Source organism: Sceloporus occidentalis, unplaced genomic scaffold (genome assembly GCF_023333645.1).
Source record: "Sceloporus occidentalis isolate IW3139 unplaced genomic scaffold, rSceOcc1.0.p SCAF_39, whole genome shotgun sequence".
Taxonomy (NCBI): Eukaryota; Metazoa; Chordata; class Lepidosauria; order Squamata; family Phrynosomatidae; genus Sceloporus; species Sceloporus occidentalis.
Genome location: NW_028317019.1, coordinates 4789602 through 4815400, shown reverse-complemented (window position 1 = coordinate 4815400; position 25799 = coordinate 4789602). Strand labels below are relative to the sequence as shown.

At 44.0% G+C, this 25799-nt stretch overlaps 1 long non-coding RNA gene across 1 annotated transcript; it reads left to right on the top strand.

Moving 5' to 3' along the window:
- The first annotated feature begins 649 nt into the window (after window positions 1–649).
- LOC149290452 (uncharacterized) lies at window positions 650–4301 on the top strand. Its single transcript, XR_016277222.1, has 3 exons — window positions 650–727; window positions 2848–3015; window positions 3859–4301. It is a non-coding gene; the product is annotated as an uncharacterized LOC149290452 (long non-coding RNA).
- The last annotated feature ends 21498 nt before the right edge of the window (window positions 4302–25799 follow it).

Genomic DNA, 25799 nt, shown 5'->3' with positions numbered 1-25799 from the left:
CAGTTATATTTTGTTATTTATTATAATCATCTCCTTAGAGTATGTACTACTCAGGCAGACCCAGCCATTTTGTGTGCTATTTGTGATTGTGGGGAATAATGTTCTGGAACCTTCTCTGAGGCCTCAGTTGAACAGAGGCTTCTCTTTCTCTCCTGAGGCTCCAGAGTCAGAAGGAGGCCAGGCTCCTTGGGCCAAAAGGAAAGAAGTGTGTCCCTTTGTGCCTCTGGCCCTCCATTTCGGGAGGAAGGAAGGAAGGAAGGAAGGAAGGAAGGAAGGAAGGAAGGGGTCTGTGGGGGTCTGAGGAAGAGGAGGCAGGGGACTCAGGGCCAGTGGGGAGCCTGGGCTTTGGGGGCTGGGAGAGAGAGTTGGGAAAGAGACCCTCCCTTTGGGCCCTAGCTGGGGAGGGTCCCACCGGTCCTTGCCTCCCCCTTTGGGAAAGGAGACCCCCTCAGCCCCCTGGACTCACTCCTGACACTCATTCCTAGAATGGCTGGGACTCAGAGGAGTTTCCTAGGCATTGTCACCTTCTGCCCTCCATGGCCATTGGCGCTGATCTTTTCCCCATTGCCTTCCCTCCCTCAGCCCTTGGACTTCCTCCTCCTTCGCACTCAGAGCAACCCTTCTCTACGGCTGAGGGGATGGCCTCTGACCCAGGGAAGCTCCAGCCATAAAGGACTGAAGGAGAGGCCTTTCTGGGGCTGCAGGAATCAGGGTCTTTGTACTGAAGGTAGGCCTTTATTCCTGGAGCTGGAAGAGGACTTTTGCTTAAATGCTTCAGTCCAGGATTGTGTGGAAAGGTTGCAGCTGAGAGAGTGAGCCCATGCTTTGCAGGCATAAAGCCCCAAATTCACTCTCTGGCAGCATTGTCTTCCCAGAAGGTGGAAGTGAAATTTCCAGACCCCAGAGACACAGTGCGCCAGTGAGTCCGTTTTATGCAGACTGTGTGTGTATGTGGTGTTTACTAGAGTTTTGTGAGGTATTTGTTTCACTGGGTTTATATAATGAATTTACATAGGTCTTCACTTCCCCAAAATGAGCATAATCCAGGCTGCAATCTTCACTCATAAACTTATACATTTATAGATTTTTGTTGTATAAGTGCATCATATTCAGCAGTGTGCATATTTTTAAAAAATATACAAGGAAAAGTGAAGAAATTGTGATATTGACAATAGATCCGTTCAGAAACAATGCACACAAATGTACATGCCTCAATTTCTGTGTGGCTTTAGCAAGCAGAGGGAGGAGGTGCATACATCATGCTCCTGCTATGACTGACACACACAAACACACACATTTTGTAATTGTCAATTTTTAAACCGCTCAGATCTTTTTGGAAAGGTGGTAAATACATACATTTATTATTATTATTATTATTATTATTATTAACACAGCAGTTAAACTCATAGATTTGTCTCATTTGGAAAAATGAAATGATTATTTTCACCAGTGTCTAAATGAAAAAGGGGGCGAAATGAGGGGAGGTTGTGGATCAGATCCATAAAGTAATACAGGTCTTATTCAGCCCAGGGGCCAGAATTTCTCCACCTGGGATATAAATCATATAATCATAAAGGGCAACTAAAATGGTGAAGGGTCTGGAAACCATGCCTTATGAAGAATGGCTTAGGGAGGTGGGGATGTTTCGCCTGGAGAAGAGAAAGTTAAGAGGTGATATGATAGATCTGTTTAAATTTTTGAAGGGATGTCATATAAAGTAGGGAGCAAGCTTGTTTTCTGCTGCTCCAGAGACTAGAACCCGGAACAATGGATGCAAGCTCCAGGAAAAGAGATTCCACCTCAACATTAGGAGAAACTTCCAGACAGTAAGGGCTGTTCAACATTGAAACAGACTCCTTCCTTGGAGTGTAGTCAAATCTCCTTCCTTGGTCTTTAAGCAGAGCCTGGATAGCCATCTGTTGGGGATGCTTTGATTGAGAGTTCCTGCATGGCAGAATGGGGTTGGACTGGATGGCCCTTGGGGTCTCTTCCAACTCTACGATTCTATGATTCTATGTGGCAAGAACAGGACATTCCCAAGCCAACATGGCCAGGCAATAGTGTGGAAAATGGGCAATCTCTATGTGGGCAAAGACACTCTCAAAATTGTGACTTCTCTGCATGCAGAAGGCTGCCATGGGAATTGGGGAGGAGGGCTGGATCCCATGGAAGGGGGGCAACCAGAGAAGAGAGAGATCCTTTCCTGCCCTGCCTGACTGGGGGCCTCCCTGGGGGATGGACGGCAACTGGTTTGGCCACTGGGAGAATGAGGGGCCACCAGGCCAGACAGCCTGACCCAGCAGAACCCTCTATGCTCCAGTGTTGCTCCAGGTGGAATAGGCTACAACTGGCCATTCACTGACCCAGGTATTACCATTCAGTTGTGGAAGCCATAACGCATGACCATTCCATGCCTGGTGAGAGTGTTTGGTGTAAGGTATTGGAGATGCATCCAGCTGTGTTTCTGTAGCCAGAAGCAAAACAAAGACATTTTCTTCTGAGGGTGACTGGGGACCTTTGCAGGTTTCAGCAGATGATGCCCTCATTTCACATCTAGCTATGGGGACATAACCAGAGCCTTTTCCAATTTCCCATCCCCTGATCCCCAGCTAATCTAACAAGGTATGGAGTAACTGTTGTGTAGGGGAGCTGCTGTGAGTCTATGCAAGGTCCAAAGGGCTTTGTTTGGTGCAGAGGGAGGAAGAGATGCCCACCTCTCAATTGGCCCAAAGGAGGCATATGTCACCTGCGTATGTCACCAGCAGGATGCTTGAACTCCATCTTTGTGGCTTTGAATGCTACAAGGTTTCTTTCCAAACGAAGCCTAACCCTGGTCTCTTTTCTCAGAACTTCATCTTGGCCCCCTTGTACACTGCTTTGCGGTATCTTTTGCTGGAAGTGACCAAAGTGCAGGCCCACCAGGAACCCCCTGCCTACCTGATGGCTGACACAGAGGCCAAGCGGAGGGAGTTGAGCTCCAAGAAGAAGAGGCTGCCGAGGTGCAACAACTCTTTGGTAAATTGCCATCCTGACTATTAGTTTCATCTGGGTCACTGCTGGGCCGGCTCATGAAAGCAAGCAGAGAACAACTGTCCCAGTTTGCCAGAGGGAATCCTGCTTAATCCTCTGTCACCTTATTTTTTCAGGGGCTTTGAAAATGACCCATTTCTCTCTCCTGCTCCCACTTTCCCTCTTCTCCTTAGTTCACTTCAGTTACTGCAAAATGTGTTCCAAGTTCAAAAGACATGTGCAGCGCATCAACTCAAAAGAGGGAGAGGGGAGGAGAGAAAGGGGCAGGGTCTTGCCCTTGCCAGGAGTCAGAAGCAAAAGCAAACTGCTGTGTCCTTCCTCGCTTGTGCAATCTTCATCATTAACAACTTTGGCCATCTTGACCCCCTTCTGGTGTTGCTTGTCCATATGTGTCTTGCTTTCCCCATCTGTGAAATGCTGAGGGATATGGAAGACTCTCTCTGAACCTAAATTGGGGATGGGCCCAGTGGCCCTCAAGCCCAGAGTACTTCCCAGAACTGTTTTTGAAATTAGGAGAGTTATGGCTAAATTCACTATAATTGCTTGGTGACTAAATGTACTTTACATGTTGGGGTAATCAGTATCCCAGTCAATCAATAATATCTCAGAAATGGTCTAAATTATATTATTTATTATATTGTATATTATATTGAAAGGATTCAAGACAAACTGGATCTCAAAGGCTATAGCTTTTTGCTTTCTTGCAGAATTTAAAGTTTATTTCCTGGACTGATTTCTGAAGTGTTGAAATAATATTTGCGATGCACCATGTGCTTTCCTCCCCTTTTGCTTAGTCACTCTCTGGATGAGGGCTATTTTCTGTTGCAGGTGACCTTTGCGGATGTAGCAGTATATTTCACCGAGGAGGAATGGAAACTGTTGACAAAGAAGCAGAAACTTACATACAGTTCTGTGATGATGGAGAATTATGAGAATGTGGCCTTTGTGGGTAAGGAACCTGAATCCATTGCCCTTCCTGTGAAGACTGAGGGCCCTTTCATCATTCGCTGTCAGAGTGCTTTGTTTCCACTTTAGAATTAAAAAGCAACTTCCTGACAGTAAAGACTATTCGATAGTGGAACACATTCTTTCCTTGGAGTGTAGTGGCGTCTCCCTCCTTGGAGGTCTTTAAACAGAGACTGGATCACCATCTTTTGGGGATGCTTTGATTGAGAGTTCCTGCATGGCAGGGGGTTGGACTGAATGGCCCTTGTGGCCTCTTCCAACTATGATTCTATGATCAGTTATGAGTAATATCTATGAAGGGAAGAAAGGGGGACACAAAACCTGCTTTTTCTCTAATGTTTCTTTTCCATCCTGAGCTTGTTTAGCTCCATGATTGATTCAAGAGGCCCTTTGTTACCCAAAATGCTGGAGTCTGGGGAGGACACCCGCAAGTGCTATGCTTTTAGGGGAATTTGGTACTTCGCTCAATAGAACGAGATAGTTTTACTGGGGCAACAGTGACCTCTGGATCCAGCCCAGCTATAGCAGGTCCTGAATCAAACAGTACGTCAGAGGCATTTGAAATAGGTTTTTATGTTTTATTTAGCGGGAAAGCAAAATACACAGACACACATACTATATATAAGTGTTCGTGCGCACACACAAGATCTAGGTAGCAAAGGTGGGAGTGGTGAATAGATGTAAGGCTTTGTTAAAGGTATCTATTACCTATCCAGAGCTTTATTCCAATTGTTGAGGATTTGGAATGGGGAGAGGTCAGTAGTTCCTGCGACAATTGGGGTTGGTGAGTGCATTGAGGTGCTTAGCCAAGAAAACAAACAGAGTGTCTGTCTGTAACTGGAGTGACACTGAAGCACAGCAAGTTGGGCCTGATATTTATACTGAAATTGGTGCTTGGGGCAGAAACTGAGGGTTCGGAAAGGTTTATATCTCTTTAGAATATTTCCTGGGTGGGGAAAGAATGGTGTGAACACGAATTGAATGCAGTGGGTGTTTGATGCAAATACCTCAGACAAAAGGGATTACCACAATGCCTCTCAGGTCCTTGGCTCTGAATTTCGATCGCGTTCACAATCCAATGTATACTACAATCTCAGGGTGATGCTCCCAGATGCAGCTCAACAATAACATGGCAGAGTATGGAAGCAAATATCTAGATATAGGTATTGGCAATACACAGACCACTTTCCACACTTAAAAATAAGTCACAGACACAATAGAGTTCGTTCAAGTCCTTGGAGGTGATTTATCTTGAGTTACAAAATAATACAAATGAATAAATGAATAATTTATTATGGCACATGGCCAGCTTAAAAAAACAAACAAACTAAAAACAAGTATTACAAAACATCACAATAAGTAAACTGCATTCTAGCAATAAGGGTAAACATAAATTCATAAAATGAAATCCTAAATCTTGCAGGGAAAATTGTCCCAAATAACTTTGAGAAATATAGACTTAAAACAGTAGCCTGACTCTCTGTCATAATTATTTCAAGATACAATCATAGAATAACAGAGTTGGAAGAGACCTCAAGAGCCATCCAGTCCAACCTCCTGCCATGCAGGAAATCCAAATCAAAGCATCCCCGACAGATGGCCATCCAGCCTCTGTTTAAAGACCTCTAAGGAGGGAGATTCCACTACACTCCGAGGAAGGAGTGTGTTCCACTGTCGAACAGCCCTTACTGTCAGGAAGTTCTTCCTAATGGTGAGGTGGAATCTCTTTTGCTGTAGCTTCCACCCATTGCTCTGGGTCCTAGTCTCTGGAGCAGCAGAAAACAAGGTTGCTCCCTCCTCAACATCACATCCCTTCAAATATTTAAACAGGGCTATCATATCACCTCTTAACCTTCTCTTCTCTAGGCTAAACATCCCCCAGCTCCCTAAGTCATTCTTCGTAGGGCATGGCTTCCAAACCCTTCACCATTTTAATCGCTCTCCTTTGGACATGCTCCAGTTTCTCCACATCCTTTTTAAACTCCTCCTAATTTGGTGTCATCTGCAAATCTGCTAAGTATGCCCCCAATTCTGTCCTACAAGTCATTGATAAAGATGTTGAATAGCACTGCGCCCAGGACAGGACCCCACTGTAGGACCCCACTGGTCACTTTTCTCCAGGATGAAAAGGAGCCATTTTTGAGCACCCTTTGGGTTCGGCCGGTCAACCAATTACAAATCCATGTAACAGTTTCCTTGTCTAGCCCACATTTCACAAGCTTGTTTGCAAGAATGTCATGGAGAACTTTGTCAAAGGCCTTACTGAAATGAAGATATACTATATCCACAGCATTCCCTTCATCTAACAAGCTGGTAATTTTATCAAAAAAAAGAGATCAGGTTTGTCTGGCATGACTTCTTTCTCTGAAACCCATGTTGACTTTTTGTGATTATGGCATTGCTTTCTAGATGTTCACAGACTCTCTGTTTAATGATCTGCTCTATAATCTTTCCTGGTATTGATGTCAGACTAACTGGACGATATTTCATGGTTGTTTCTGCATCAGTTTCAAAAAACTTCTGCGACAAATAATCACAGCTGCACAATATCTGGCAACTTCAACATTTACCTGCTCCTAATAATGCAAATATTTGCAAGCTCTCCTCTCCAACTTTCATCAACTTCACCATCTCTTGATCACACAACTCCAATCCACATCGATTCGCATGTGAGCTGTATACTATATTGGCTGTGAGTCATCTCCTGGAGCCAAACAGCATGAAGTGACCTCTGCAATTGGTTTGCATCATGTCTTGGGCTCTGACTCTGTACTCTATGGCAGTCTCAGAGTATATGATGCCACCTGTCAATCAAAGTATTTTTGCACATTTTTAATGGAATATTGTTTCAACAGGCCTTTCACTATCTGCTTCCACTGATTCCCTCAAGGCAGTCCCCATCTAGTCTCTTCTTTGCTAGCTGCTATGAGTAAGGATACAATCGTTCCATGGATTTAGGGTATCTGCAACAGGATCATGCTTCGGTCACTCACACCAACTTTATTAATTTACTGTCAAATAGGGAAGAGTAAATGGGGGCTAAATCTGGGGGTAACACCCTCCTTTCTTAACTCTGATTTTCACTTATCTGTCATTGTCCTTCTTTACAGAAGAACTTGTGAGTCAAGAGAGAGTCCACACAGGAAAGAAGTCACATAAATGCCAGCATTGTGGGAAAGGTTTTTCTCAGAAGTCAGTCCTAATGACACATCAGAGAGTCCACACAGGAGAGAAGCCATACAAATGCCAGTATTGTGGGAAATGTTTTTCTCGGAAGTCAATCCTAGTGACACATCAGAGAGTCCACACAGGAGAGAAGCCATACAAATGCCAGCATTGTGGCAAATGTTTTTCTATGAAGTCACACCTAGTGAGACATCAAAGAGTCCACACTGGAGAGAAGCCATACAAATGCCAGCATTGTGGGAAATGTCTTTCTCAGAAGTCAGACCTAGTGACACATCAGAGAGTCCACACAGGAGAGAAGCCATACAAATGCCAGCATTGTGGGGACTGTTTTTCTTTGAAGGGAGACTTAGTGAGACATCGGAGAGTCCACACAGGAGAGAAGCCATACAAATGCCAGCATTGTGGGAAAGGTTTTTCTCAGAAGGCACACCTAGTGACACATCAGAGAGTCCACACAGAGAGTCCACAGGAGACAAGCCAAAAAAAATCCCAGGAGTGAACTAATATTATTTTTGTAAGGAAGGAATACAGAAAATATATTTTCAGAAAAAAAAGGTTTTTTTTCTTGATTTTTCAATTCAAACCAACTATGAAAACATATATAAATTAGGATGAATTAATCTCCTCCTCCCTTAAAGAGTAGAAACAAGAACCAATAAAAATGGAGATTGGGTTTTTGTTTGTCTAGCTCTGTTTTTCTTTGCTGAAAGATTATAACAGACAGGAAACTAGAAGAAATGAAAATTTAAGAAGTTTAGACACCATCTAGGAAGTATACATAGTTTAGAGATACAGAAACTAACTTGGCTTTTTTTCCATATATATATATATATAGATATATAGATATATATACTTTGTATATTGTGTAAATATGTTTAAGTGTGTACTAATGTTTTGTCTTGTATGTCTTTTTAATGAATGTTCAATTTTTTTTAAAAGAAAATATAATTTCAATCCAACAGTGAAAAGGCCCTCATGAATTTGTTTGTAAGGTTTGTCTGTCCATATGTCTGTTTATGTTTTAAAGTTATATTTTGTTAAGTTTATGTTTTAATTGCTATTAGTATAGATCATTGCTTTGGGTTATAACCTTGGCTAAGGATTATGGGTTGTGGTATAGGTTAGCTAGATAGGGGGCTGGGGTTTGTTGCAGCTGTCTAGAATAGTTATGGGAATGATAACTTTTGCAATGTTTGGGATGTTTGCTGATTGCCGCCCCCCCCCCCAAAAAAAAAAAAAAATCTGGGTACTCATTTTAGCAACCTCAGAATGATGCAAGCCTGAGTCAAGCTTGAACCCTTTCGAAGGTATTGAACTCACAACCTTATGGTTTTGCAGTATAGGCATTTAAACACTGCCTCACCAGGGCTCCTTCCTTTCTTCCAAAGGCCGACAGTGGAGTAAGCGGCAGCAGCAGCATGATCCTTGTGGTCCCTGCGCATGGTCAGGAGGGGCCTTTGGTGGCAAATGTGCATGCACAGTCTCAGCCCCTGAACCTGCCGCCCTCACAGCCTGCTCTGAAGGAGGGAAGTGGGGAGATCCCTCATTCCTTCAAAGATTTAACTACAGGGTCTTCTGGAGGGGGGGAGTTGGGGGGTTGTAAGAAGGAAGGAAACCCTGATCTCCTCCCCCAAATAAAGTCAGGGGGATTCCTTGGGGCCCAGATACTTGGGGTTATTTTGAGAAAAGAGGGCAGGGGGGATCTTTGGAGAGAGGCATGGCCTTGGGGCCCAGGTACTTCAATAGCATTGGAAACAACATTATTCGGGGGGCGGGGGGGCGGTGGAGTTTTCTCTGGGGGGGTGGGGCTCTGTCTGGGGAGACAGAAAACCCAAATCTAGGCCAAAGCCAAGAGGAGGGAGATGGAGGGACCCCAAAGCCCCTTCTGGGGAAACTGACACCCCTCCGGCAACCTGGGAACTAGGCTTAAAGGCCCACAGTCTCTGGATTAGCCCCCCCCCCCACATAGATACCTTTCCCTTCAAAACAACCCTGTGGAGGAGAACCAGCAGAGAGACCCTCAGCCCCAGATAGAATCCCCCCCCCCCCCCCGGTTCTGGGAACATGCTGAAAGGGCCTTGGACTCCTTTGAAGGGATGTATGTTGAAGGAGGAGAAGGAAGGTATGGAGTGAAAGTGCCAAGGAAAGAAAAGCATAAAGGGAGTACTGAAGTCGGGGGGGGGGGGGGGACATCTGGGACCTGACTCAGGCACCTTCCCCCCCCCCCCCCCCAGAACCCATTATTAGAGCCTTCCACAGTTCACTTTGACAATTTAAATTACTATTTCACAGAGAACATCTCTCAGATAACAGCCAAATTGGATGCCGGCATTATTGCAGAGGCTATAGGTGATGTGTCCAGTGACTCCGTGAATAAGATCATACTGGGTCAATTTGAATCTGTGAGTACCAAGGATGTGGATAAGGTCCTTGGAAGTGTAAAGAAGACAACTTGCCCTCTGGACCCTTGCCCTTCATGGCTGGTCATCCAAGGAGGAGATGCACTTAGGACTCATCATAGATGCATGTCTTAGGGAGGTCTATTTTCCATCTTGCTTAAAAGAAGCAGCGTTATGGCCGTTTATGGAAAAGCCCTCCCTAGATCCCTTGGACATGAACAATTACAGACCGGTCTCCCATCTCCCATTTCTAAACAAGGTGATTGAGAGGGCAGTTGCTCTTCAACTCCAAGCGGTCTTGGATGAAACAGATTATCTGGACCCATTTCAAACTGGCTTAAGGATGGGATACAGAGTCGAAACTGTTATGGTTGCCTTAGTAGATTATCTCCTCTTGAATATTGACAGGGAAAATGTGATCCTGCTGGTGCTTTTGGATCTCTCAGTGACTTTTGATACCATCGACCATGGCATCCAGAAAGGTCTGAGGAAATTGAGGACAGGGAGCAATGTGTTGTGGTGGTTCTAGTCCTTTCTTTCAAGCAGATTCCAGATGGTGATGCTTGGGGACAGTTGTTCCTCTAAAAGGGAGCTTAAATCTGGAGTTCCTCAGGGCGGCATCCTGTCACCAATGCTGTTTAACATCTGCATGAAACCACTGGGAGAGATCATCTGGAGGCATGGAGTGGGGTATTATCAGTACACTGATCAGATACTCAACTATACCTCTTCATACGCCAGGCCTCAGTGTCAACTAAGGAAGGCATCTCCCCTCTGAATGAATGTCTTGGGGCAGTAATGTGTTGGATGAGGAAAAAGAGATGAAAACTGAGTCCAGGTAAAACAGAGGTGCTTGCTGTTGGAAGTCCTAATCTGGGTATGGAGGTTTGTCAACCGGTCCTGGATGGGATCACACTTCCCCTAAAGGATTGTGTTCGCAATTTGGGGGTGCTCCTGGATCTGTCCATCCAGATGTCAGCTCAGATAGATGCAATGGCCAGGAGTGCCTGTTATCAGCTTCAGTTGATACGCCAGCTGTGTCTCTTCCTGGAACCTGAAGGTGCTGGTAACCTCACGTCTTCACCTTTGCAATGCGGTCTACAAAGGACTGCCCTTGCTCCAAGTCCGGAAACTTCATCTAATTCAAAATATGGCAGACGGAGTGGTCACTGGAAGATCTAGAGGTGACCATATTAAAACTATTCTAAAGTCTCTTCACTGGCTGCCTGTTTATTTCCGGGCAAAGTACAAGATCTTAGTAAAGGCAAAGTACAAGGTCTAACCTGTAAAGCCCTTCATGGCTTCGGTCCAGCTTATTTACGGGATCGCCTTCTCCCATATAATCCGCCCCACACATTGAGGTCCTCTGGTAAAAGCTTACTATTAAAAACTAGCAAAGACAGCATCAAAGAGGGCTCTAATAGTTTGACAGGACAGAATCTAGATAGACCCTTCCAACAAAAAGTATGTCACACTTCCACTTTCTCTCCTTTCTGGATATGCTGATGCCTCAAGGGCTGGATTATAAAGGTTAGCAAAACAAGGTATGAGGTTTGAACTGCTGTATAACTCAAAGGTCAAGGTTTCTATTTTATTTTTGATAAACTATTATTTTCATTACATTACATGTAGTATGTAGTATGTAGTATTAGTGAAGCATGTTGCATGCATTTTAGTTGAGATGAAGCAGTGAATCTTATTGTGTGCATTTTCTTTTCTTTGTTTTCTTCAATGTACGTACAGAGATATGCTTTTCCCCATCAACAAACTTTTGAATGTTTATCTTTCAATTGTACAAATGTATTAAAAATGCAAAATTAAAAAAAAAGATAAACTATTATTTTCAAGGTGCAACTTTATAAATGGTTTCATTTTTAATATATATATATATATAGAGAGAGAGAGAGAGAGTTATAATTTTAATGGCTTTGCGTTGTTTTGAATTTGTACTGTTTACAAGTTGTTATTATCCATCTGAGTCTCTATATTGGGAGAAAGGCTGGATACAAATAACTAAATTAAATAAACTGGAGGTCCCTTGGAGATCTAAGAGTTTCTTGGTGGAGATAGACCCTCCACCAACAGAGACGGAGACTTCAGAGACTTGATGAGTCTGTCCAGAATTGCTATGGGCCAATTTTGGCACCTGAGGATACATCTCTTTTGCCAAAACATAGCACTTTGATAACATGAAACTTCCAGGTCTCGGTCCAACACAATCCTGGGATTTCTTGTTTCATGAGGTACAACTCTCACTAGAAGTTAGCTCGCAAACCTTGTTCTCACTAGACCTGCACTAGGGCTCTATACCTAGCAGCCAATTCTAAGCACCCCATTCACCAAACTACAATCTCCAGGATTATATAGGATGGAAGCACAGCTGTTAATATGGCACCAAACTGCTATGATTGGGAAGTATGACTAGGCCTTTGGTTGCCAACTTTCTGGTGTCCCTCCATCTCTCTAGTAAGGTTGTGAATTCAGGATTGTCTTAGGTCCCATGGTTTGTGAGCTAAAACCTAGGTCCTGGGGCAGGGCCTCTAGTGATGGCATTCATCTGAATGCATAAAGTACCAACTACAGTTGTTCACATCTTGTCATTCCAATATATTCCATATACTTTTCTGTATGGAAGTGAAGAGAGACATGTATGCAGAGTAGTGAGCCCCTGTAACACCACAGCCAATCCATAGACCACTGCAATCTTTGCCAGTTGAAGCAACCAATGAATTAAGCCTTCCAAATTCTAATAAGCTACTGCTCTTCCATATGAGCTGGATATTAGTGCAGAGCCCTTTCCTCTTGACTGGAGTTGCCCTCCTCCTCCCCCCGCCCCCAAAATGGAAAAGAGGCACAATCATCCCCTTCTGAAAATGATCCCTGAAAACTGGAAGCTCAATGCCAAGCCCTGATGTACAGCCCCCCTACTGCTCCATGTAAAAAGGACAAGGAAAAACACATGTTACAGGAGAAGATCCCAAATAAAACCTGATCCTTTCTAGCCCAGGTTTAGATCCTGGGGACAGGGAGGGAAATCAGAGTTTGACTCGGGAGTCAGTGCATGTTGTGTGTGTCGATATAGGGCTAGATAGGAGACAGAAATTCATCTTCAGCATCCTTTCTCATAGTCACAACCAGTTGAATTCTAGCAACACCTCATTTATGCTAAAACTGATGCTTCCGTAACTGACACTGTCCTTCAGCTTCTATATACTCAGGGAAGAATACAGGATGCTCAAAATAGGGCAGAGGTTTATTGAATGTTTCTGTAAGGACAAGATACTTCCAGATCAAGAACTTTGTAGCAGAAGTAGCATAAATGAAGATTATAATAGAGTTTTACAAAATACAGTAGCCCTCCCAATTCGCAGGGGATTCATTCTGGACCCCTCGCGAAAGTAATGACTCTCACTTATTCGAGTCCCATAGAAAATAATGGGCTGCACACCCATGGCACCAGGAGGGGAGGCGTATGCAGGAGCATGCCGTTTTATTAATGGTCGCCTGTCCCTCCCGCGAGGAGTGAGGCTGCGGATACTAAGTCCGCAAAAAGGGAGTGACAACTGTACAACAAAATGTGTGAAGGCTGCCTCTCCAAAAAATATTTCCTATTTAATTTTTTTAATTAAGTCTTATCAAATAATAACTTAAAAACATTCAAAAACGTACTTTGAACTGCTCACATTTCTACACTTTCTCTCTAGTGGATACCTCAAAAGGTATAAAAGCAAAGCATTTTGCACACTGCTGGCATTTGTTTGATTTCTCCTCAGTTTCGATTCTCTGATGAGTCTCAAGTTCTTCTATAATGAAGTGCAAAGCCAGAGAAGAGTCATATCGGCATTAAGAGAGGATGGACGCCTGGGATCTACTATAGAGCTAAGCAAAGGTCATCTAGGAAAAGAAACTGGAGAGATAAAGTAGTTTCGGTGTCCCTCTTTTCTTCCTTTCATAGATATTAGTCACAGTTGCTAAATGGAACTCCTTAAAATGCTGGAAAACAAGGACTTGAGCTGGTTCACACCAATTACTTGAACCAGTTGAACCAGGTGTCAGAACCAGGATGGGAAATTTGGATTCTTCCATGAATGTTGGTGTATAATTGGATTCTTCCATATTTGTTGTTGGAGAAATATGGAAGAATCCGAACTGAATGTAATTATATAGTTTATAGAAAATGATAGTGGTGTTATATATTTGGAAATAAGGGTTGAGTGAAGTTAGTGGAACTGGATGGTGGGAAGGTTAATTCATTGAGTTTGTGGAGCTGGATAGCGGAAGGATTGATTCCTGGAGTGAACATAATGTGGAGGGAAAGGAATGGGACCCATAGCAAGCACCCAAGCCTCACTCGCCCACATGCCTCCTCCTCACCCCCCAACCCTGATGGGAAAGCTGAGAAGGTGAAAGGGTTGGTTGGAGTTAATTTTAATATATGTTATTTGGTAAGATTGCTTGACTGGGTTTATTGGTACCTTGTTTGGTTTAATTTAAGGTTGCAAAATGGTGGGAGCAGATGGGAATTATCTCACTGTTGTGGGGAGGTTTGGTGGTAACTTGCTGGCCATTCAGTGGTTCTCAAAACAACATATTTGGGGGGAGATTTTGGATGATGAGATAATTAACTTGTCAATTATATGTCTAGCAGGAATAAAATACCCAATAGATCTTGATGTGGGGTGGGATGTTAATTGGGGATATAAAATGGTCAAATCTTTATTGTTAGTTAGATCTGACTATAACGCCACGAACTGTGCCTTTTATGCAATCTCTTTCCTTCAATAAAGTTTTTAGTTTAGATCCTGTTCTGAAATTTGACTTTGTTGATGAAGACTTTGTTAGACTTGTTTCTGACAATTATCAACCGAACCAAGACACGAGTAAAAGGAGTGTCAAGTAGTAGATACTCTAAGGAGGTATTTATTATAGCTAACAAAATATAACTAAAATATAAGTCATGCAAGATATTAAGAATCTTGCAGGTACAATATTTGTAAGTATATAATATTCAATTCATAAAAGCTATTAAAATAATAAATAGACCTAAACGTCCAGTTCTGAGAGTAACTTCCAAGATCCTCTCTTTAACTCTCTCTCTCTCGATCTCCAACCGACACAATTCCCCCAACTGTCTCTTGGTCTCTCAGGCCTTATATCTCCTTCTCATGGAAGCTTCCAGAAGAACCTTTATCCTGGTCTCTGATTGGTCAAGAGAGCCTTCCGCAGTGATGTCATTCTGCATTTGCATAAACCTCCGTTTACTGCCTGAAGAAAACCTCCATTGACTGGAGCCCTGTTATTACAACAACAACAACAACAACCCCTCTTTTCCTTGGAAGAGATTCACAACTATACCTTGTTTCCCAGCTGGGAAGAATAGGAGACTTCCAGAGGTTCCCATTTCCACTAAGATTAGGAGCTCCCAAATTCCCATGGAAGAGGTTTCCTAAGGCATGTGCCAGGACAGAGTGGGGAACGGGGGGCTCCTCATGGGTGAATGGCCGTTTGTCAGCTGAACTTGAGGCTCAGGGTCCCTAAGGAGGGGAGGTGCCCAGGCCCCCCAGAATCTCCTCTGAGCCTCCAGGAGAGCAAGACTCAGGGAAGGGACAGTCTGTAATGGGCTGAGAGCCGCTTGGACCAAACCTTGAGGGCCCTTTCCCAAAAGCTGGCCAGGATTGGTTTCAGGGGCTGGCATTTTCCTCTCAGAGGACCATCAGGATCTCAAAGACCACTCCCCATTTTGGATTTATTTTTTTTTTTTTTTTTTTTGCATATCTATTACATCTTATTATCTGTGTTCCACGCAATTACACTCTTAGATTACAAAAACAGTCTCGTCCTTACATATATATACAGTATTTACATAATTCACAGAAATACTTTATCTTATTAATTTCACGTAGTTACTCTTCAATAGTTCCCCCTCATGAAGTGTTATACTCGTCATGTTACTTAATCAATTAAATGCCAATATTTTTTCAAGAAGTCTTCTATAATTTTCCAGATTTCCACTTCTTCATTCCTATTTTTTATTATTGATGTCAAAATGTCCATATTTTTAAATTCCAAAACTTTATGTAGCCATTCCTCTATACTTGGTAACACCTTACTCTTCCAACTTTTTGCAATTAGTATTCTAGCAGCAGATATAAGGTATAACATGATTTTCCAATATTTTTTCTCATTCTTTTCTCCTAAGAATGAGGTCATATTCAATAAATACACTTCTGGTCTCATAGAGAATTGTATTTTTAACATTTTTTGTATAATATGGTGAACCTTTTCCCAAATTTTTTTAATTTTCCAACAACTCCACCACATATGGTAGTATGATCCTTTCTCATTTTGGCACTTCCAGCATTTATTCGTACCTAAGTTATACATTTTAGCAATTTTTACTGGAGTGAGGTACCATCTATTAGAGACCTTCAAGTAGTTTTCCTTTAGATCTTGTGCTACCGTAAATTTGGCTGTTTTTCTCCATGTTCTCTCCCAATTGTCCATAGATATCGTATGTCCTATCTCCTGCGCCCATTTTATCATACTATCAGTCACATTTTCCCTTTCCAATTCATAACTCATAAGTTCTTTGTATATTTTGGCAATCTTGCCTTTTTCCCATTTTGGATTTTGTCTTTTGACTGTGTTGCCCTCAGTGGAGACTTGCTTACTCCTAAGGTGCCATAGAGATGAGCATGGAACGTACAGGGAAGATGGCTTTTGCAGTCTTTTCCACCATTGAGCTTACCTTGTCAAAAGAGAGCAGGAAAGTAATCGGGGGGAGAAAGCAAAGTCCCACATTTGCTCCCATAAGCTCCCTCTGAAGCTTTCCCCAGCATGCCCTAGTCCTCAGTCTCCCTCCCAGGCTCCACCATTTCCTAGAGAGATGGAAACCTTCAAGGGAGAGTCCTTGGGGGTCAAGCCAAGCTCTCCTCTGCTTCCCCAAGGCCTCCTTCTCCATCCACTGCTGACTTTGGAAGGGAGACATAGATTGCTCTTGGGAAAGTTACTTTTGGAGATACAGGGACTCCCAAATCCTCCTAGTCTGGTTCTAACATTAAGTATGTCAGATATCTGCAATGAACTGGGCCAGGTCTTGCGTCAGGAGTGGGGATCCTGGGGCTCTCGCTCTGTATGCCATTAAGAAAAAGACTGAATCTCCATGACTGGTGCTATGTTTCATACTCTTGGGATGGGCAGCCAGGAAAACAGAATGCTTCAAAGAATTCAAAGGTTTATTGGATGGAGATAGAAGTGTAAGATGCCTTAAAATCATATGATCTGGATCAAAGACAGCATCAAAGGGGGCTCTAATAGTTTTACAGGACAGAATCTGGAAAGACACTTCCTCCAAACAAAAAGTATTTCACACTTCCACTTTCTCTCCTTTCTGGAAATGCTGATGCCTCAAGGGCTGGATCCTAAGCAAAACAGAGATGCGGTTTGAACTGTTGTGCAATTCAGAGGTCAAGGTTTGTATGTGGTTTCTGATGCAATTTACTATTTTCAAGGTCCAACTTATAATTTTAATGCCTTTGCATTGTTTTGAATTTGTACTGTATTAAATTTGCTGTTAGCCACCCTGAGTCCCTATATTGGGAGAAAGGATGGATGTATATAAATAAAATAAATTAACTGGAGACCCCTTGAGGATCCATGGGTTTCTTGGTGTAAATAGCCCCTCTACCCACAGAGACTGAATGAGTCTGTCCAGAATTGCTATGGGTCATTTTTGGCACGTGGGTTGTATCTCCATTGCCGAAACCTTGCACTTTGATACCATGAAACTTAAAGGACTCTGTCCCACAGAATCCTGGGATTTCTTATTTCATGAAGTACTTGGAATTATATAGCAACTTTCATGAATGATTGTACTGGGACTCTCTACCAAGCATCCAGTTCTAAGCACCCCATTCCCAGGTTTCTCAAGGGTGGATCCACATCTGCTAACATGGCACCAAACTGGTACAACTGGATAATATGTATAGGACTTTGGTTGCCTACTTTCTGGTGTCCCTCCATCTCTCTTGTAGGGTTGTGAATTCAGGTCCTGAGGTTTGTGAGCTAAAACGTAGGACCTGGGGCAGGGCCTCTAGCGATCTCTTTCAGCCTAATGCATAAATTACAAACCACAGTCGCTCACAGTTTGTCATTCAAATCTACTCAATATACTTTCCTGTGTAGAAATGAGAGAGAAATTTTTAAAGGTCTGTTCCCAGATCAAGGGGAAATGAGAGTATTATTCTTTCTCACTTGCTTGGAGAGACAGGATAAAAAGTGTGAAGTCGAAAGCTTTCATAGCCGGCTTCCATACGTTTTTGTGGGTTTTTCGGTCTATGTGGTCACGTTCTAGGCTTCTTCTGATGTTTCGCCAGCATCTGTGTCTGGCATCTTCAGAGATGCCAGCCACAGATGCTGACGAAACGTCAGGAAGAAACTCTTCTAGAACATGGCCACATAGCCCCAAAAATCCACAAAAAACTAAGGATAAAAGGCATTTAATTTAGCCTCCTTCTTTCTAGCCAGATGGTGAATGCAGAGTATAGTAGTGAGCCCTTGTACCACCACAACTGAGAGAAAGCAAGAAACTGAACCAATCCATAGACCCCTGCAATTTTTCTAGTTGAAGAAACCAATGAACTAAGCCTCGCAAATTATAATAAGCTACTGCTCTCACATCTGATCTGGATGTTTGCACAGAGCCCTTTCCTCTTTCCTGGAATTGGGCTCCCTCCAAAATGGAGAAGAGGCAGCCTCATCTCCTGTCTGAAGATCATGCATGAAAACTGGAAGCTCAATGCCAGGCCCTGCTGTATCGTATCTTTACTGCCACGTGTAAAAAGGGCAAGGAAAAACACCTGTTACAGGAGAAGAAAGCAAATAAAACCTGATCCTTTCTGGTCCAGGTTTAGGTCCTGGGCAAAAGAAGGGAAACCAGGATTTGGCTTGGGAGTGAGCAAATGTTGTGTGGCCTGCCCTGCCTGACCAGGGGCCTCCCTGGGGACCAAATCCATCACCTTTCTCTTCCCCCTCAGTCAGCATTCTCACAAAGGAACCAAATTTAGGGGTCTCCCATCGGCATCTTGAGGCACCCACCTTTCCTTTCCTTTCCTGCCAAGGAAACCCAGAAGGAGCCCTTCTTCCTAAGCAGCCAATGACCAAACCCACCAGCCTTCTAGAACCTTCTATTCAGGCTCCAAGCCAACCGCTAACAATGGTCCAAGTTCAGGGCTGCTTCAACTGTCTCGCTGTATGCTAGGGAATTCTGGGAACTGTAGTTTTGTGAGATATTTAGTCTTCTCTGTCAGACAACTCAGATGGCATAATAAACTAAAATTCCCAGGATTCCCGAGTACTGAACTAGGGCAGATAAAGTGGTTTATTTCTGCAAATTGGATTATTTCTGCAATGTGTTTTTGACCTCTGTTACTATTTGAGCATCCACAAGGCTCTGTGGGTTTGAAGAGAAGATTCATCATCATCATCATTATCATCATCATAATTTCTGCAGTGTTTTTGAACCAGATCTGAGAGAGCCCTGCAGCCTGGATTTGCCCAAATCCCAAATATTGCCCTCTCAGCAAAGCCTGGAGATATTAACCTTTAAGGAAGAGAAGTCCTCAAAGGCTGACTTTACCAGTCTCTACTGAGAGACCCTCCTGGACCTAGAGCAGCCTCAAAGAAAGGGTCCCATTGAATGGGGGCCCATGTCTTTCTGAGTCTGTGGATCCAGAGGAAGAGGACTGTTTTCCAGGACCCTCTTCCTAACCTCACAAGGCAGCTCTTAGCATTTGCCCAAAACTGCTCTTGAACATGCAAAGATCAGGCAAGCAAGATCTGCTTTGCTGTTTGCAAAAAAAGATGGAAAAACAATAGGCCCTTGGTATCCTTTGGGATTTGGTTTGGATAGCAAAACCCATGGGTGCTAAAATCCCATTATATAAAATGGATGACCTTGGGTAAGTCACACTCTCTCAGCCTCAGAGGAAGACCAATGGCCAGCTGGAAGGCATACAACACACACACACACACACACACACACACATCTACATGATGAAAATGGCATTCACTCTGGGCCATGAAACCCACTGCGGGGGAACCTTGGGCAGCAGACACTCTCTCAGCCTCAGAGGAAGACAAAGGGCAAAATGGAAGGCAAACCTGAAGGCAAGGAAACCCTGGGAATAGTGTCAATAGACACAAGTTCAAGGCATGCAGCACACCCCCAGCCCCCAAGGCACACTCTCTCAGCCTCAAACTATGACAATGGTAAACAGCCTCCAACAAAACCTACAAAGAGACTCCTGTGACAGTGTTGCCTTGGGGTCCCCAGAAAGGAATTGAAGGCACACAATTCTCCCCCAAAATCTGGGAGGAAAAGGAAGAGGAAGGCTTAGAGGAAGGTCCTGAGGAGGAGGAGGAGGAGGAGGAGGAGGAGGAGGGCTTAGAGGAAGGGCTGGAGGAGGAGAAAGGCTTAGAGGGCCTGAGGAGGAGGAGAAGGAGGAGGAAGAGGAAGGGTTTACAAGAAGGGCCTGAGGAAGAGGAGGAGGAGGAGGAAGGCTTAGAAGAAGGACCTGAGGAGGAGGAGGAGGAGGAGGAAGGCTTAGAGGAAGAGCCTAAGGAGGAGGAGGAGCAGAGAGACCTCTGGAGGATTCTGCAGAGGAAGAAGAAGGAGAAGAAGAAGGGGCTCCTGAGCATACGCAGAGGCCTCTGGGGGAGAAGCCACAGGGAGAAATCTCCTGGTTGTAACTTATTATTACTATTATTAGTAGTAGCATTAGTATTATTACATTTTATTTATTTGGAATGGAAAGACCTATTTATAAAGAGTATCTCAGTGAGTCTGTATATTATAGCATCAGGAAAGATTTTAGGTGTTGTTATGGTTTGGAAATCCTGTTTGGGGTCCCTTCTGACTTTGGGGCCCTTTCATCCTCCATTTTGGGTTCCCTGAAGGCCTCAAATTGCCAACTGCCAAGCGCTGAGGCAGAAGATGCCATTTTGTGTTCCAGCAGCCATTTTGTGTGCTGCTTGTGACTGTTGGGAATAATGTTCCAGAACCTTCTCTGAGTCTCAGTTGAACAGAGGCTTCTCTTTCTCTCCTGAGGCTCCAGAGTCAGAAGGAGGCCAGGCTCCTTGGGCCAAAAGGAAGGAAGTCTGTCTCTTTGTGTGTCTTTTGTGTCCCTTTCCTGAGAGGGTTTTCTTATTACAAAGCTCTGCTCCTTCTGGGGATCATGGGTTTTAAAAGGGATCAGAAATGGGAGGATAGTTTTAATACAATCCTTATTCTTCTTCTTCACAAACATTGGGCTTTGGCTTCTAAGAGGAGGCTTGTCCCCCCCAAAAAGGCCAAAAGTGGCTCCTTTGGGAGGTTTTAAAAGTCTCCCCAGTTTCCTTATTAAGAGATTTTTACGCATGAAGGAAGTTGACAAAAGAGACCATCTCCTATTACCAAGAATGAATCAAACAAACAACAAAAATAAAGATTAGACAGAAAAACATACTGCTTAGTTTTTGAAAGTAAAACCATTATTAAGGGGGCAAAAACCAGACTTGGGTGCTTCTACCCCAGGGATAGGCAACTTTTCTGAGGTTGCTGTCCCTCAGACAAATGGGGGGCTGAAGCCAATAAATAAATAAATTATTTTTTAAAAATTTAACTAAATAAATAAACCGGGACAAATGTAGGACAACGTTTTTTTTGTGCTTTGACTATTACTAGTTTTCTTCCCCCCCCCCCCCCAATTTGCTCATTTCACATCTTAATCTTATTTACATTCTCAATTTTTTATACTTATTATAATCAACTTGACAAAAACAACTATTTCTGAATAAAAAAAATATGTACACACATTTCCCCTCATTTCACATGCATCAAATTTATATCAAAATACCTTTCTTTATATCAAATACCTTTCCCCATGTCTGTGCTATTGGTAACCAGTCATCATTTAATTCCAATTCAGATCTATTACTTAGCAATTTTGTCAATCTGTCCATTTCCTTCCATTCATCTATTTGTGGTGGGTTACTGCTATTCCAATTTTGTGCTATCACAAGTCTTGCAGCAGTAACTAAATACAGTGGAACCTCGCCATATGCTGTCTTGACATACGCGGACTTGAGCGTACGTGCTCAAGCCGTGGGGTGCGCGCGGGGCGGAAGGGGCGTCACATCCCATTCAATTGAATGGGAGCACGCGCCCGTTGTGCCCTGCGCGCGCCCGCGCCGCTGCGCACTAGCCCCATTATTTCCAATGGGGCTTGAGCATAGGGGGAATTCGCCTTATGCGCCGGAACAGATCCCCCGCGTAAGGAGAGGACGGACTGTATAAAAAAGTTATCCAATATTTTTTTCCATATTTTTTTCCATCTTTGGCAGTAAATAGTTCAGTAAATAGAAGTCTGGAGACATGTTAAATTGAAAAGAAAAGGCTGTTTGTATCTCAGAATGAACTTTAAACCAAAATTTCTTGACTTTTTTACAAGACCACCACATATGCCACATCTCCAACATATTAAGTTAGGTATTTTATATATATATATATTAATTTTAGCTGGTGTGAAATACCACCTATTGGATATTTTGAGATGATTTTCTTTTAGAGACTGTGAGGCGGTGAATTTATTTGTCTTGTCCCAGGCCTTCAGCCATTCTTCATATGGGATTGCATGTCCTATATCCCGTGCCCATCTTATCATATTTTCTTTTATTGTCTCCTTTTCAAGATCTCTCATTAGTAATATCTTGTAGGACAACATTTTCAAATGGTGGACACTTTTTTTAAAAAAGTGGAGGACACACAAAAAATGTGCTGATTTTTTAAAAAAATGTTAATATAAATGCATATTTCTGAGGTGTCTATAGACAATTGCCCCCCTTGCCCCTGCGCACAAGAGGCCAAAGGCCCTGGCGGCAATCACGGCAGGACTGGGCTGGGGCCGGTCCCAAGGCCTCGCCCGGCTGCATCCGGCCCGCGGCCCACAGGTTGCCTACCCCTGTTCTACCCTTTTACATCTAGCTCAGGCTATATCTGCACTGCGGAAATATTCCAGTTTGAAACTGTGTTAACTCTCCTGCCTCCATCCTGTGGAATCCTGGGATTTATAGTTTGTTGCGGCACCAGAGATCCAGAGCCACCCCAAGACAAGGCTCTCCAGGGCTCTCTTGGCCCTCGTTTGCTTGAGAATACAGTGGGCCCCTGGTATACCTCCCCCCCCCATGTATACCAAAATCTGCGTATGCTCAAGTCCACGCTCGCCGACATTGGGGACAAGAGTCCCTCTCCTCTCCTCCCCTCCCCAACTTTTTCCCTCCTTGCCGCCACGCTCTGGGGAAAGGCCGTGTGGGGCTATTGGCGGCCAAGGGGCCTCCAGCCAACCATCCGGCCCTTCTGTGGATGTGGCAGTGCTTGTGGCAGTGGCAGCGAAGAGGAGGCGGAGGAGCAGCACCAGAGGCCTCCTCTCAACCTCAGCCTCCACGGCCCCACTGCCGCCACCACGGAAGGGCCGGGTGGTGACCCAGAGGCCTCTTGGCCTCCACCCGGCCCTTGCATCATGGCAGCGGTGGAGAGGAGGCCAAGGAAGCCTCTGGCACTGCTCCTCAGCCTCCTTTCCACTGCCAGCACACTGCCAGGGAAAAGACCGGGTGCTGCTCCTGGAGGCCTCTTGTGTAGCTTGTTTCGTGTTTTTGTTTTATAAACTGTTTAATTTGGTTAACTGCTATTAAGAGACATAGCTATGAGAATCTATGATATGGTGTGCACTATAAACCTTTTAATAAATGAACAGGTATTTCAATCCTATATATTCATATTATCAGACATAACTACAGAAAATGCCATCCTTTTGGATGCCAGAAGGTTCCTCTCATTCTTCAGTGCAAGAAGCAACTGCTGCCTTCTAGAAGATAAAGCAAAAAGGCTTCCAAAAGAACTGAAGCCTTGGGCAAGTCGCACTCTCTCAGCCTCAGAGGATGGCCATGGGAAACCCACTCTGAAGGAACCTGCCAAGAAAACCCCTTCAGAGACTCCCATAAGGTCACCATAAGACCGGGAAACAACGGGAAGGCAGACCCCAAGAACAACATTGGGAAATAGGGGCAAGCCTTGCCTTGGGAAAGTGTAATGACTGGGCTCCAGTCAATGGAGGTCTTCTTCAGGCAGTAAAGGGAGGTTTATGCAAACGCAGAATGACATCACTGCTACGGAAGGCTCTCTTGACCAATCAGAGAGCAGGATAAAGGTTCTTCTGGAAGCTTCCATGAGAAGGAGATATAAGGCCTGAGAGACCAAGAGACAGTTGGGGGAATTGTGTCGGTTGGAGATCGAGAGAGAGAGTTAAAGAGCGGATCTTGGAAGTTAGTCTCAGAATTGGACGCTTAGGTTTATTTATTTCTTTAATAGCTTGTATGAATTGAACATTATATACTTACAAATATTGTACCTGAAAGATTCTTAATATCTTGTAGGACTTATATTTCAGTTATATTTTGATATTTATAATAAATACCTCCTTAGAGTATCTACTACTCGACGCTCCTTTTACACGTGTCTTGGCTCGGTTGATGCTTGGGAAGATCAGTAAAGAAGCAGAAATAAGGTTCCTTAACTGGTCCCAGTGTAGGTTAAGGGAAACCCTTTTATAATTCACTGGATGGAGGCAGCGTGATTTAAGGAAGTTAAGGGTCTCCTGGGCTAAGAGCCATAATGTCTAAATGTCTAATTAACAATTTGTAAGCCACTCTGGTAGCCTTTTGGCTGAAGAGAGGGGTATAAAACTATTATTATTATTATTATTATTACAGGGCCGCGGTTTGGCTGCTTGGACCACCGGAGATCATCACAGTGAGTCAGTTAGAAAAGCCCATCTCACTCCAGAAAATAAAGGTACTTGAGGAGTTTGCACTCTACGTCTTTCTGTAATACTAGCTACAAAATTGATAATAGCATTTGGGACATTTGGTCTTTTAAAAACAAATATGGCAGATTTAAATGCTGCTTTAAAACCTTTTTCCATCTGCCAGCTTTGCGCTGGTTTTGGGGGGAAATGAGAAAGTGTTGGGAGGGAGGGGCTGCCAACAGAATTAGGAGATGCATTGCAGGCTATGGACAGTTTGCAGCCAAGTAAGGTCCAAAACACACGGCAGCAATACTCCATATGAGAGCGCTTTAACTGCCCTGGCCCAGTGCTAGGGAATCCTGGGAATGGGAGTTTATTGTGGCACTAGAGCTCTCTGACAGAGAAGGCTCAATGTCTAAGAAAACAACGTTTCCCAGAATTCCCTAGCACTGGGCCAGGGCAGTTAAAGCAGTCCCAGATTGGATTATTGTTGCAGTGTGTTTTAGACTTAGGTGACCCTTGGCAAGTCACACTCTCTCAGCCTCAGAGGATGGCAATGGCAACCCCTCTCTGAAGAAACCTGCCAAGGAAACCCCATGATAACGTTGCGTTACAGTTGCCATAAGTTGGAAACGACTTGAAGACACACATGAAGAGGAGAAAAAAGTGCTATTTCTCAGGTTGCACATAGGAATGGGAGGCAGTGTGGTGCAGTGGTTTCAGTGTTGGGTTACAACTCTGGAGGCCAGGGTCCAGTGCCCCACTCCTCCATGAAACCAGCTGGGTCCCTTGCGCAAGAAGTCACACTCTCTCAGCCTCAGGGAAGGCAATGGCAAACCTCCTCTGAACAAATCTTGCCAAGAAAACCCCAGGAGAGGCTCCCCAGAAGTCAGCAATGACTTGGAGCCACACCACAAAAAACGACAAAGCCTCAAGAAAGAAATGGCATGGTTTAGTGGCTGGAGCATTGGACTATGACCCTGGAGACCAGGGTTCGAATGCGCTCTTGGCCACGGAAACCCACTGACTGACCTTAGGCAAGTCACACTCTCTCAGCCTCAGAGAGAGGCACTTGCAAACCACTTCTGGACAAATCTTGCCAAGAAAAGCCTGCGAAGGGCTTCCCTTAGGGTTGCCATAAGTCAGAAACAACAGAGGAACACAACGACAACAAGAGCAGTAACACCACAAACACAAGGCAGCTAGGGAGGGAGAAAGAAAGAAAGACGTGGGAGTTGTAGTCTTTGGTTCAGAGGGATTGGAGGGGGCTTACTGCAGGGCAGGGCCCCCTCCTCTCTCTGGCCATGTGGATGCTGGGAGATCCAGTCCAGGGAATAAACTGTAAATCCCATTGGCAAGAGAAAAGGCTACTACT